The sequence below is a fragment of the Loxodonta africana genome, chromosome 11 (assembly GCF_030014295.1).
Source record: "Loxodonta africana isolate mLoxAfr1 chromosome 11, mLoxAfr1.hap2, whole genome shotgun sequence".
Classification (NCBI taxonomy): domain Eukaryota; kingdom Metazoa; phylum Chordata; class Mammalia; order Proboscidea; family Elephantidae; genus Loxodonta; species Loxodonta africana.
In genome coordinates this window covers 75,976,668-75,991,204 of record NC_087352.1, presented here as the reverse complement: position 1 = coordinate 75,991,204, position 14,537 = coordinate 75,976,668, and the positions used below count along the sequence as shown (strand labels likewise).

At 37.2% G+C, this 14,537-nt stretch overlaps 1 long non-coding RNA gene across 1 annotated transcript in view; it reads left to right on the top strand.

Moving 5' to 3' along the window:
* LOC135232861 (uncharacterized) overlaps positions 1-14,083 on the top strand; it is an 82,672-nt gene extending 68,589 nt beyond the window's left edge. Inside the window, exons 2-4 of the long non-coding RNA XR_010323476.1 lie at positions 11,896-11,986; positions 12,623-12,745; positions 14,023-14,083. This is a non-coding gene — a long non-coding RNA (uncharacterized LOC135232861). The remainder of the gene's footprint in view (positions 1-11,895; positions 11,987-12,622; positions 12,746-14,022) is intronic.
* The last annotated feature ends 454 nt before the right edge of the window (positions 14,084-14,537 follow it).

The window sequence follows — 14,537 nt, the reverse complement described above, 5'->3', positions numbered from 1 at the left end:
ATAATTCATGACATAATGTAGATTTTTTCTCAGTGAATTTATTTATTTAATGTGACAAAGTTGAAGTAGACAACTTTTCATTTTTGTTTTTGTTAATTCCAAAATAATAATTAATGTCATTGAATATTTATTAGTGCCAAAAATCTTCCCAGATTGTGTGCAAGTTTTTCTTATGGTGGCTGCTGTTGTTATTCTGATGGTTTGGGCTTCAAAAGAGTTTGAGAGTCAGAGGCAGTTACAGATAGCTTCCATTTTTAACCCTCTCCCCAGAAAGATAATGAGATTTTAGTTCCCTGCTGACATATCCTCTAAAGAACAGCCACTGAACGTGTTTCCCTAAGTTGAACATTCTTAGCCCCTCTCTTGTAGCAAGCAGTGAAAAGAGAAAGAAAAGGAAGATTGTGGTTATACTAGGGACCTCTGCTGGACACATGACTGTCCTTGTCCAAACTGGATGAGTTTTTCCTCCCTGACTGCTCTCATTGTTTAGGTTCCCGGTCTGTGAAGGCTGGAGAGTGTCACGTTAATTAGAATTGCTTGAGATCATAGTTTGACTCCTCTAGTAGAATTTCTACTCACTCCCAAGACTGCTTCTTAAAGAGTTAATGCTCTTCCTCATCTCAGAAACGAATTAAATTTTCATTGAAAAATGGCATTCAAATTGTCTTAAAATTTTTAAAATGTAGGAAAATTCAATGAAAATTAATGTGAATTCACATTTAGTGTATATTGTAGTTTCTGTGTGTACATATGTGTATGTGTGTTTCTGTATAATTTGGATCCAGCTATATTACAATTTTCTCACTGAACAATGTGTTTTGAACATTTTCCCATGTTGAAATGCATTGCAAAATGTGATTTTTAATGAAATTGTAGTATTTAACCATATGAACATATAAGGATTTAGCCAGTACTCTGTGATTGGGCATTTTTATTGTTTATAATTTTTCTATTATTGATAATGCCTTCATGACTATCCCTGTAGGTAAATCTTTGGGCATACTCATGATTTTTTTCTTGTGTGGGGACTTACTGTGTTAGACGGTATGAATATTTTTTTAAGGCCTTTGATACATATTGCCAATTTACCTTCCAGAAGTGTGTTGATTTTTCACTTCCACTGCTTGGAAACTGAAGATTCTACATTATTTTTTATTTTTACACAATTAAGCAGAAGCTTTTTTTAAAAAAAATGGAACAAATATTAAGAAATTAAAAAAAATGAGTATAGTTAGCAATTAGTTCATGTGATGCTATGAACAGGGAAGAATATTTAATAATGGAGGCATTTCCTAGATAAAATATTCTTCTTTAAGTTAATAAGAACACTTTTAAGTAGAAGAATTAAGAAGACATTTTGAAGATATTTGGGAAGCCAAATTTAACAAGAAAAGTACCGAAAAAAATATTGAAGTAGAGTAAGAGGCCATTGAATGTCAAGATAAGAAAGAGTAGGGAAATATTTTTGTACATACGTTAATGATAATGAAGTTATTTTTCTATGTCTATTCCAGCCCTACATGTGTATTTTCTCTACAACATAATCCTGAGTTTGTAACTTTTTTCTATTTCTTGACTTTGTTATTATAGATAAATGCCCTTAATTTTTTTTTTTAATTTTATTCTCACTATTGGATCTAAGGGAAAGATAAACATGCTTATAAGAAAATAATCTAGTTTAAGTTGATCTACACTTGAAGTCACATTACATTTAAATAGCCAATGGGGAGCCATGGGAGGGGGCGGAGACCATTGAGCTCTACTTTGCTGTGAACTATTCAAGCTAATGTAGTGGAAGATAGCATCATTAGAATGGTCATGTCAGCTCTTTGTAGGTCCCATCAGAGGTAAACTTTTAAGAAACATTTCTTCTTTTCTCCCCAAGCTCCCACCCAGATTCTATTTTGAAATACTTTTATCTAGTATTATTTTCAATCTCTGATGATTAACATATCCTTTTTTTAATTTATAGTGACAACCTAAGGCTTACCTACTGTTTTCCAAATATTTATCATTATATATTATCATCTTTGCTTTGTAGTTTCTTTTTTTCTTCCCTACCACGTACTTCAGAGTCACACCTGAACTTGGTACCATAAGTCTTTTCCAAGGACTCTAGTATTTTCTCAATCTTTCTGAGTTGATATAAATGGGAATGAATTTACTAAAAAAAAAAAAAAAAAAAAATGAAGAAAGCAAAATTATGCAATATTAGTTTAAAATCTTTGACTTTGTATATTCTAGTGTTAAAACTTACCATTTAACTAATAAGTATTAGCCAAATATGCCAATTTGAAAATATTGAATATGTTACAGTTTAACTTTTTATGCATCTATCAATTATTTGTCTTACCAGGAGTTTGACAGAAGAAAAATATTTATAGTATCACAACAGCAGCCAAACCTGTCCTGTGTAGATATGTTTATCACAGTAACTAATGTCCTTTCAAAAGATAAACATACTATAGTATGTCCATTTTTCCTCCCCTTAAATTTTTAAATGTAGTTTGTTTAAATTGCTATGTAAATGTTCATAGCTCATATCCATCCCACTCTTCACCCATTCATCTATCCATCTATCTAATGTTAATTGAATACTTACATGTCAGGCACCATTCAAGCCAGTAGGGCTAGAGAGATGAGTTCTTGCTTTCAAGTGTCTTAATATAATAGAAGAGCTTGAAACACAGTAAATAATTATAATCACAATCCTATACGGTAAGAGTTAGAGTTATGTAGTGGTATTTTGAGACTACCAATGGACCCTCTTACCTGGCAAGGAATTGAAGGGGAGCAATGTAAGTTTCCTTGAGAAGACCAACTGAAGAAACGTGCTAGAGTAGAAGTTTTCCAGGTCAAGACAGGGAGTGAGGAGAGGACTGGGAGGGTGCAATAAGTAAAATGGACAGCTTGAGAACTAGCATTGAGGCAAGAAGCAGCATGTTATTTGAGAAGAACTATAATCTGTTTGATTTAGCTGTGTCTTGAGATTTAAGGGAGGGAATGGCCGAGATGAGGCTGAAGAGTTAGACAGGATTCAGATGATAAAAAGATTTGTCATATGAAAGAGCTTGGACTTTATCTTAAAGACCTGTAATAGTTGACCCATGGTGTTGGTGATGGGGAGGTATAGGGAGGTTTTAATCAGGGAATTAGTAAGACCAGGTTTGAATTTTGAAAAGAATATTCTAGAAAGAATGTAGAAGATAGATTTGAAAGGATTAAGACTGAAAAGAGAGAGAACAATTTGGAGGCGGTAGAAGAAACTGTGTCAGACATTCAAGGAGTGACCAGGAGAGTATATTCCTAGGGGTGGAAATAAGGGGGATTGATATAAGATATTTATTAAGGAGGTAAAATCCTGAGAACTTTTATATTAGGTGAAGCACATATTAAAAAATGTGTATGAATTCATTAGACATCAAGTAGATTTAACTGTGTGGAATCCAATACAGATAGGAATGTAGTTAGTGCATATGGAAAATTACTAAGAGCCAATAGGAATTTGAAAATAAGAACAATAATTATGAACTATCAAGTCAACCCATAATGGATCAGAGCAGAAGTGTAAAGCAAAGTCACCTTGAATGGTCAGGACAGCTCCTAGATCAATAGAGGTATTCACTGACAGTATCAAGCTTTTCCAGACAGTAGAATATCAGGTGTTACAGTTTACCTTGAAATGGATTAATGGATGGTTAGAGGGATGGATAGATGGATAATTACGTGATAAAACAAGTATAGTTACGTGTTAATGGAGAATCTAGGTGGCATATAAATGGGTGTTCACTGTAAATTTCATGTAATGTAGCTGTATGTTTGAAATTTTTCTATAATAAAATGTTGGGTGAAAGGTATTGAAAATATCAAAATAAGAATATCAGAACGGTGGAAGTGAGAAATTTTCATACTAAAATGCTAGGGGGAAAGATGTTCAAAATACTTAAAAACAAACAAATGGGGCAGCAGAGGGGAGGAGAGATCATCAGAGACACTTGGAAAATGGAGAATCCAAGAGCCAGTATCAAGAGTCTCCATCCAAATTGGTTCCTTGGACCAAAAACTCTAGCATAGCAGGGTAGTTTATGTGAGGCTGATACTATTAAGCTAACTTTTTTTCTTCTGCTGACATGCCTGCCTAGCAATGAGAATTCCTTGTGGATTTATTGCCGGGGCCCCTGGAAATGATTACCCAATTAACATTTAAGGAGAGGAAGAGACTAGTGAGTTTGTCAAGGGAAGAGGGAGGATGGGTTCAATTTTGGGCACGTCAGATTTGAGCCAACTGTGAATTATTCAGATGTAAAGCAGACAATTGGAGCTGGAACTTGGGAATTAAGGACAGAGATGCATCTTTCATAACTGGGATCATAGAAATGGACAAAATTTCCCAAGAAAAGACATGGATTTCATAGAGAAGTGGGAAAACAACCAAGTTATTAAGTGTTTACAGAAGATTCTGAGAAAGAATGGCCAGAGAAATAGGAGTAGAACTATAATTTTCTATGCTTTCCTTTTCCTATACAAGTTCCTTACCTATACCATGAAAATCCTGTCGTGCTTCAAGGCTCATCTTGAACTTTCTACGTAAAAATGTCTCCTGGCCAGAATTATAAAGAGGATTTTTTGCCCTTCTACAGAACCACCTGAAGAAAGGAAGATAGAAACACCAATTCCTGCTAAATGGTGGTAATGTTGTGGATTATTCCTGCAAAAAGCCCTCCCACCCCCATCCCCACCCCCCTCACCCCCACCTTTTTTTAAACATGAAGAGCAGGCTGGATGTCAAAGATAGGATGAAATGGACTTTCTCATACCTTGCTGGTGGAAATATAAATTAATATCTTTATGTATGCATTTGGCTAGTTTCAATGAGGCTGTAAATGCCTCATTGAATTACCCAGTAATTCAATTTTAAAGAAATAGCTGTAAAGTAGTTAACTACAGAAAAGAAGTTTTATGCACAGATGTTAAACCCAGCAATTATGTGCAATAGTGTAAAATGTGAAAATTCCTATTGAACTTAAGAAGGAGTTCTACTATGAAGTGACGAATCACTGCATTTTGTTGTTGTTGTTAGGTACTGTTGAGTCTATTTTCAACTCATGGTGACCCCATGTTACAGAGTAGAACTGCCCCTGTAGGGTTTTCTAGGCTGTAATCTCTATGGGAAGAGATTGCCAGGTCTTTTCTCCCATGGAGTCACTGGGTGGGTTCTAACAGCCAAACTTTTGGTTAACAGCCTAGTGCTTAACCATCATGCCACCAGAGCTCCTTAGATCACTGCAGAGACCTTGGAAAAAAGTTGCCAAGTTTTCCTCCCTGGAGGTCTTAGGAAGAATAAATTATTCCTTTCAGTAGACACCACCACTTCTTTGTCAGTTTGTCGTACTGTAGTGGTTGCATAAAACTGTGTCATTGGTATTTCACAAACACCAGAATGATCACCCATGGTGGACAGGTTTCAGCAGTGCTTCCAGACTAAGACAGACTAGGAAAAAAGGCCTGGCAATTTACTTCCAAGGATCACTCAATGAAAGCTTTCAATATGGTGAAAATATTGAAGTTGTCAAAGGTTTTATTTTACTTGGATCCACAATCAATACCCATGGAAGCAGCAGTCGAGAAATCACATGAAACACACATATCAAAAAAAGAAGAGACCAAAATAAAAATGTTAACCCTACAACTAGAACAAATAGAAAGAGAACAGCACAAGAAGCCCACAGGCACCAGAAGACAGGAAATAATAAAGATTAGAGCAGAAACAAATGAAATAGGGAACAGAAAGACAATAGAAAGCCTCAATACCACCAAAAACTGCTTCTTTAAAAAGATCAACAAAATCGACAAACCATGGGCCAAACTGACAAAAGAAAAACAGAGAGGAAGTGAATAACCCAAATAAGAAATAAGATGAGGTCACCCCTCTGGAAGCAAGGAAGAATGAAGAAAACTAAAGATACAAGGGAAAGATTATTCCAAAGGATTAATGGACCACATCTACCACAGCCTCCACCAGACAGAGTCCAGTAAAACTAGATAGTGCCTCGCTACCACCACTGACTGCTCTGATAGGGATCACAATAGAGCACCCTGGACAAGGCTGGAGAAAAATGTAGAACAAAATTCTAACTCAAAAAGATAGACCAGACTTGATGGCCTGACAGAGACTGGAGAAACCCTGAGACTATGACCCCTGGACACCCTTTCAGCTCAGTAGTGAGGTCACTCCTGAGGGTCACCCTTCAGCCAAAGATTGAACATGCCTGTGGAACCAAACAAGACTAAAGGGGTGCACCAGCCCTGGGGCAGGGACTGGAAGACAGGAGGGAACAGGAAAGCTGGTAATAGGGAACCCAAGTTTGAGAAGGGAGAGTGTTGACATGTTGTGCGATTGTTAACCAATGTCATAGAACAATGTGTGTACCAACTGTTTGATAAGAAACTAGTTCTGTAAACCTTCATCTAAAGTACAATAAAAAAGAAAGAAAGAAAAAGAAGTCAGACAAGGGACCTTACAATAGACCCAACTGAAATAAAAAGGATCATGACAGAATATTATGAAAAATTGTACTCCAACAAGTTTGAGAACCTACAGGAAAAAGACAAATTTCTAGAAACACAATACCTACCTAAACTAACACAAACTGAGAGAGAAGATCCGAATAGGCCCACAACAAGAGAAGAGATTGAAAAGGTAATAAGAAAAACTCCCAACAACACCGCCAACAAAAAAAAACCCTGGCCCAGCTGGCTTCACTGAAGGTTTTTAACAGACATCCGGAGAAGAGCTCACATCAGTGCTACTCAAACTATTTCAGAGCATAGAAAAGGAAGGAATACTCCCAAATTCATTTTATGAAGCTGGCAAAATTCTAGCCAATAGAATTCAGCATCATATAAAAAAATAATATACCATGATCAAGTGGGATTCATACCAGGCATGCAAGGATGGTTAGACATTAGAAAATCAATCTACATAATCCACCACATAAACAGAACAAAAGAAAAGAATCACATGATCGTCTCAATCGACACAGAAAAGGCATTTGATAAAGCCCAACACACATTCCTGATAAAAACGCTCAATAAAATAGGAATGGAGGGGAAATTTCTCAACATAATAAAGGGCACCTATACAAAACCAACAGCTAATATCATCCTCAGTGGAGAGAGGCTGAAAGCATTCTCATGGAGAACAGGAACAAGACAAGGATGCCCTGTATCAGCACTCCTATTTAACATTGTGCCGGAAGTACTAGCTAGAGCAGTAAGGCAGGAAGAAGAAATAGAGGACATCCAAATTGGAAAGGAAAGAAGTAAAACTATCCCTATTTACAGATGATATGATACCATACATGTTGTTGTTGTGTTTTAGGTGCTGTTGAGTTGGTTCCGATGCATAGTGACCCAACGTAAAACAGAACAACACACTGCTCAGTTCTGCAATCCTCATGATCGTTTTTATGCTTGAGCCCATTGTTGCAGCCACTGTATCAATCCATCTCATTGAGGGTCTTCCTCTTTTTCGCTGACCTTCAACTTTGCCAAGCATGGTGTTCTTCTCTAGGGATACATAGGGAATCCCAAAGATTCCACAAGAAAACTACTGCAGCTAATACAAAGATTCAGCAGAGTAGCAGGATATAAGATCAACATACAGAAATTAGTTAGATTCCTATGCACCAACAAAGAGAACTTGGGAAAAGAAATCAGTCAGGAAAACAACACCATTTATAACGACCCCTAGAAAGATAAAATACTTAGGAATAAGTCTAGCCAGAGACATGAAAGACCTATACAAAGAAAACTACAAAACACTATTGCAAGAAACCAAAGGAGACCTACATAAATGGAAAAATATACCATGCTCATGGATAGGAAGACTCCACATTGTAAAAATGTCAGTTCTACTCAAAGCGATCTACAGGTATAATGCAATCCTTATCCAAATACTAATAGTATTCTTTAAAGAAATGGACAAACTAATCACCAGCTTTATATGGAAAGAAAAGATAAGCAAAACATTGTCGAAGAAAAAGAATAAAGTAAGAGGCCTCACACTACCTAATCTCAGAACCTGCCATACAGCCACAGTAGTCAAAACAGCCTATTACTGGTACAGCAACATACACACAGACCAATGGAACCTAATCAAGAACCCAGATGTAAATCCAGCTACCCATGATTAGCTGTGGCCAAACTGGATGTCCATCTGTAAAAAAATGAAACAGATCCCATACCTCACACCATACGCAAAAACTAACTCAAAATGATCAAAGACTTAAATATAAAACGTAAAATGATAAAGATTATGGGAGAAAAAATAGGGACAATACTATGGGCCCTAATACATGCATAAATACAATACAAACCATCACTAACAATTCACAAACACCAAAAGATAAACTAGATAACTGGGAATTCCTAAAAATTAAACAGTTAAGGTCATCAAAAGACTTCACCAAAAAAGTAAAAAGAGAAACTACAAACTGGGAAAAAAATTTTGGCTAGGACATACCCGGCAAGGGCCTAATCTTTAAGATGTATAGAATACTTAAACACACCAAGAACAAAAAGACAAATGATCCAATCAAAAAATGGGCAAAGGATATGAACAGGTGCTTCAGCAAAGAAGACATTGGGGTGGCTAACAGACACATAAGGAAATGCTCGAGATTATTTGCCGTTAGAGAAATGCAAATCAAAGCTACAATGAGAAACCATCTCATACCAACACTACTGGCACGGATCCAAAGAACAGAAAATAACAAATATTGGAGAGGTTGCAGGGAGATCGGAACTCTTAGGCACTGCGAGTGGGAATCTAAAATGGTACAACCACTATGGAAAAAGGTATGGCACCTCCTTAAAAAGCTAGAGATAGAAATAACCTTACAATCCAGCAATCTCAGTCCTGGAAATATATCCTAGAAAAATAAGAGCCGTCAAACAAATAGACACGTGCACACTCATGGTCTTTGCAGCATTATTTGCAATACCAAAAAGATGGAAACGACCTAAGTGTCCATCAGCGGATGAATGGATAAACAAATTGTGGTACATACATACAGTGGAATACTATTCAACCATAAAAGATCAATGATGAATCCATGAAACATCTCACAACATGGCTGAATCTGAAGGCACTACACAATATCTGCAACAGTGAACTGAAACAGTTGGATAATCATGAAGACAGTGTAGGACCAGGCAATGTTTCAATGATGTTGTACCTAAGGTCACCACGAGTTAGAGCCAACTCAATGGCAACTAACAACAGCAATAATATGTAGACAATTTAAATATTGGTGTCATGTCTTTCCAAGGTTTCTTCCATTTCTTTTAATTTTTTTTATATATTCCATACTTGTTTATAAGCAAAGATAATACAGTCCTCAGTTGCTTCTTGTTCTTATTTGGGGATTGATCATCTAGCGCAGTGACACTCAACGCAAACTCTCTGGGGGATGCATATTGAATATGATAATATTTTACTTTTCTAATACAGTATGAAAGTATTCACTTCAAAATTGTTTCAGTGCCCAGAAAGTTGTTTCTTAAATTTTATCTTAGAATTCAAAGACGTTGAGGAAATCAAATGGGACCCCATCAAGTTATATCATAATACTCTGCCAAAAAAAGTATCAGCAGGTCAGATCAAATCAAGAAGTGTGAGGCAGAGGACAAGAATACTTACGTAAGGCTTATTTCATGTAAAAATATAAAATCCTAATGAAATCCATTTGGTGCTTTCAGAATTTTGTTAAACTTTGCCAGTGGGTTTGTGCAATGTTAAAAGCAGATCCCACATCTGGAGGGAAAATGCCAGTAATTTAATAAAGCACTTGACCTTTTCATATTAGTCATAGTCATAGTCCAGCCAGAAAAAAAAGTTAATAGAGTTCTTTTTATTAGTAAATCTCTTTGATGCCAAGATATACATTGGCATATTTAATTTACTTTTATTTGAAGTAAGTGCTCTTGGGTCTCGTTGATACACATGTGGGCTTTAGAACCTTTAATTTTCAGGAAACCCTCTCAGTAAGCAGTTTACCACCTTTCTCGGAATTAAAGAAGCACATACAGGAGCGCAGTCAATGTGAGTTTCACTGCTTTCATTATGTTTGTGTCATCAAGGTATAAAATGAAACATTCACAAAGGAAATAGAGTTACTGTCTTCTGGATTGAATTCACCTCAGGCTCTCCACAAAGGAAAGATGATCATTGTCCCCTCTATTTTGTTTCTGACTAGAGTGATAGAGAATGTAAAAGAAAGTGTAGGCACTGAGAGAAAACCTGTTGTTGTTAGGTGCTGTCGAGTCAGTTCCGACTCATAGCGACCTGGGTACCACAGAATGAAACACTGCCGGATCTTGCCCCATGCTCATAATCGTTGTCATGCTTGAGGCCATTGTTGCAGCCACTGTGTCAATCCATCTCATTGAGAGTCTTCCTCTCTTCCGCTGCCTCTCCACTTTACCAAGCATGACGTCCTTTTCCAGGGACTGATCCCTCCTGACAGCATGTCCAAAGTATGTCAGATCCTTGCTTCTCAGGTGCATTCTCGTTGTACTTCTTCAAAGACAGATTTGTTTGTTCTTTTGGCAGTCCGTGGTATATTCAATATTCTTCACCAATACTGCAATTCAAAGGTGTCAATTCTTCTTTGGAGAGAAAACCTAGAGGTGGTAAAATGATAAGGAAAAATAAAGGTGGAACAAAGGAGATGGAAAGCTGTGGGATTCCTGAGGAAAAAGCCTATGGAAAGTGATTGAGCTCTGGAAAAGGGAAAGAAATGTGTTACTGGGGATGAAGGGGACAGTAAGGCAGAAGTAGAAAATATCAGGAGAAAACAATGAGGGAGGAGGTTTTGTGAGAGGAGAGGAGGAAGGAAAGGGAAGAGGGGGAGGGGAAGCCATAAGAACCAATCAAATTTGTGCCAGTAATTGTTTTCTTTTCCTGGTGTGAAAGTGGGATGCAGAATTTCCCTCTATTCTTAGAAATCCATTATTGGTTTCTGAGATCCCCCCCCCCACCAAATTTACTTCAATCATATGTAATATACACCTGTGGAAATATTGCTTCAAACATGTAGACGCTAATTTAAGCCAACAAATGTTCCATTTTAATTACTTGAGTACAGAGATTTCCTTTTTTCCCTTTGGTATCCACCAGAACTTTATTAAACAACATAGACTACATTATACACCACCTGACAATTCAGAAAAAGGTTGGCTCAGCATTTCATTAGAAAACATTGTTAAGAGTTTGCAAGATGACTGTAAAAGTCATCTTAAAAACAGCTATTCCCCCAGCATTTTTTTTTTTTAATGGCGAAATTCCAGAAATGCAGTTTATTTAGGACTTGATAAAATAACAAGCTAAATGTTCACCGGTGTGATATTATTTAGCCTATATAGTCTTTTTGTACCCAGGTGATATGCCTATCAATCTGTTATCTCTTTGTACTTTAAAATATCCTGAATATGCTGTTACCTTAAAATAGTTATTAAAAGTAAGCTTTTTATGGTAGCTTACACACAAATCCCCCGCTGTCCTTTTTTGCTTTGTTTAATGTTTTAGCATACATTCAAGAATGGAGTGAAAAGTAGTCTCCAAGGTATAAAAAAGGTATAGGGTTGCTATAAGTCGGAATCAACTTGACAGCAACAGGTTTGGTTTGCTTTTGGTTTTATTGTCATTGAGTGTATTAATGTAGCTGTTAAGTACCTACTTTATAAAACAGCATAAAGCGATCTCAACTTTCGACATGAACGGTTCTATAAGTATTTTAAAAATATGAGAGTTTTATTTAAACTACGTGCAATAAACTGTTCAGTACAGATAACTATTTACTAATAAAATATCTTTCATATTTTATTTTTCAGGAAAGTGATTAACCGTTTTGGTGACTTGCATCCAACTGGATTGAAACAACATTTGTCTCAGAAGAAAAACCTGTTTCATGCAGACTGTGGGGTAAGAGCATCTTCTACCTTTCTCACCTATCTGTGAGGCTGAATTGGGCATGGGTTGGACAGAGGAGCTGTAGGCTGTGGGTCAGAAGATGGAACATCTGCCTCAGAGAGATGTAGAAAGTGGGGGGAGGTGGGGAAGAGCAGCCTGGGCGAAAGCGGAATTAATGCCAATGATAGGGGAAATCTATTCCTTGAGTGTTGTTATTGTTAGCTACCATGGAGTTGGCCCCGGGCTCATGGCAACCCCCTGCACAACACGATCAGACCATTGTGATCGATAGGGTTTCATTGGCTGATTTTTGGAGGTAGATCTGTTTTAGTCTAGAAGTTCCACTGAAACCTGTTCAGCATCACAGCAACACACAAGCCTCCACCGACAGATGGTGGTGGCTGCCACTGAGGCACACACTGGCTGGGAATAGAACGTACATCTCCCATATGGAGGGCAAGAATTTGACCACTGAACCCCACTGCTCTCCATTCCTTGAGTAAGGTGGGTAAAAAGGAAAAGATCATGGCCTTGGTAGTTGAAGTGGAAGGTACTTGCAGTTGCTGTTTGTTTCTCACAGTCTGAAATTCCTCTTTCCTAAGGTAGCTTTCAAGCCTTCATGTCCCCCGCTTTCTGTTATCTATACAGCTGGTGTTCTGGCTGAGCCTCCCTCAAAAGTCTCGTGGCTGTGACTTGAACAAGGAGGGAGCCCCCCACCCTTGGATGTTCCTGCAAAACCTGAAAGGAATTTGAGGTTTTTCAGGCGTGCAGGTAAGGGTGAAATATATTCCTATGTGTGTAACCTCATGAGTACATAGCCTAGTAAATATAGGACCTTTGAGTTACAGCTGTGGGATAGGACAGGCACGAAAGGATGAAGAGGGTGTTTAAAAGAAATAAGAGATTAAATAATTGAAATAATTTTTTGTTTTAAAAAATTTTAATGAACTATTTCAAGTGTATAAAAAAGTATGGAGACTGGTGTAATGAGTACCTATGTACCCACAACCCAGCTTAAACAAATACTAACTTGCTGCTTTATTTACTTCAGATGAATTTAGCAAAAAAACAAAATTACAAATACAGACAAAGCTTCTCTGTACCCATTCCCAATTCTACTCCCTTCTTCCGTCTTTCCCTCAAGGTAACATTTATCCTGAATTTGGTATTTATTATCCCCATGAAAGTTTCCATATTTTTACTACATTTGTATGTGCCTATAAACAATGTAAAGCCCTGTGTTGCATACTTTTAATATTTACATATTAAATACATACATATATATTCCACAGCTTGCTTTTTTGGCCAGACATTGTTTTTAATATTTACTCATGTTGATCATTGAGCTCTATATATTTTTTTCTGTTATATATTTCATTGCATGAGTAGTCCATGGTTCTCCTCCGATAGACATTTTAAGTTTTTCCTAATTCTTTGGTAAAAAAAAAACTGTAGCCATTATTAATTCTGTCTCGTTATGATAATATATGCTCTATCAAGAGTTTTGTCCTCTTTTTAATTACTAACACAGGTTAGTAGTCTTTTTCTCTTTTGTTTTTGATGTCTTGCTATAGAGTTATGAATTTTTTAGTGTTTTTTATTGTGTGTGTGTGTGTGCATGCATAGAAACGCTGGTGCCATAGTGGTTAAGAGCTACAGCTGCTAACCAAAAGGTCAGTAGTTTCAATCCACCAGGTGTTCTTTGGAAACCATATGGAGCAGTTCTACTCTGTCCTATAGGGTTCCTGTGAATTGGAATCGACTTGACGGCAACAGGTTTTTTTTAAATATATATATATGTGTGTGTGTGTGTATGTATATATAAAATATATATCTTTGAGAGAACTAGCTTTTGGCTTGGTTGATATTCTACTTTTTCTTTATTTTCTATTTTATTAATTCCTGATACGTTTTTTATATTTCAGTCTCTAAGTTTACTCTGTTGTGCTTTTTCTAACTTCTTGAGTTGAATTCTTAACTCATTTATTTTCAATCTTTTTTTTTTTTTAAATGAATGCTTGGGACTTCTGGCCAACATGGCACCATAGACAGAAGCACTACACTGTCCCTTCACAGCAAAGACCTGAAAAACGAAGTAAAACAGAGACAAACGTCATTCCTGGAACCTGAAGTTTCAAATGAAGAGATAAAGAACTCAGCCAAACACCGAATGGAATAAGAAACTGACAGAGGACAAAGAGCAAGGCGAGATACGTGCAGAGGGCCCCATCAGTTAACGCAGCACAGATCTACCCTCTTGGACTCCTGTCAGGGATCTGCAGACAGGGAACACAGGAAAGCAGCTTCACGGAACTCCCAGCAGGAGACAGAGTACCCGGTAACCAGTGATAAACGCTTTCCCACCCCCAATCCTTTCCCCACTGCTCTACCTCTGAGTTTCCTGGCTGGCTGTGGTGGCTTAGCCAACTGGGAAGTGCAACATCCATGCTGCTTGGATTTGCCCCACCCATGTTGGAGATTGGTGGACAGGGAGCACAGGAAAGCAGCTTCACGAGAGTCCCAGCAGGAGACAAGAGCACCCAGTAACACACGATTTACCATT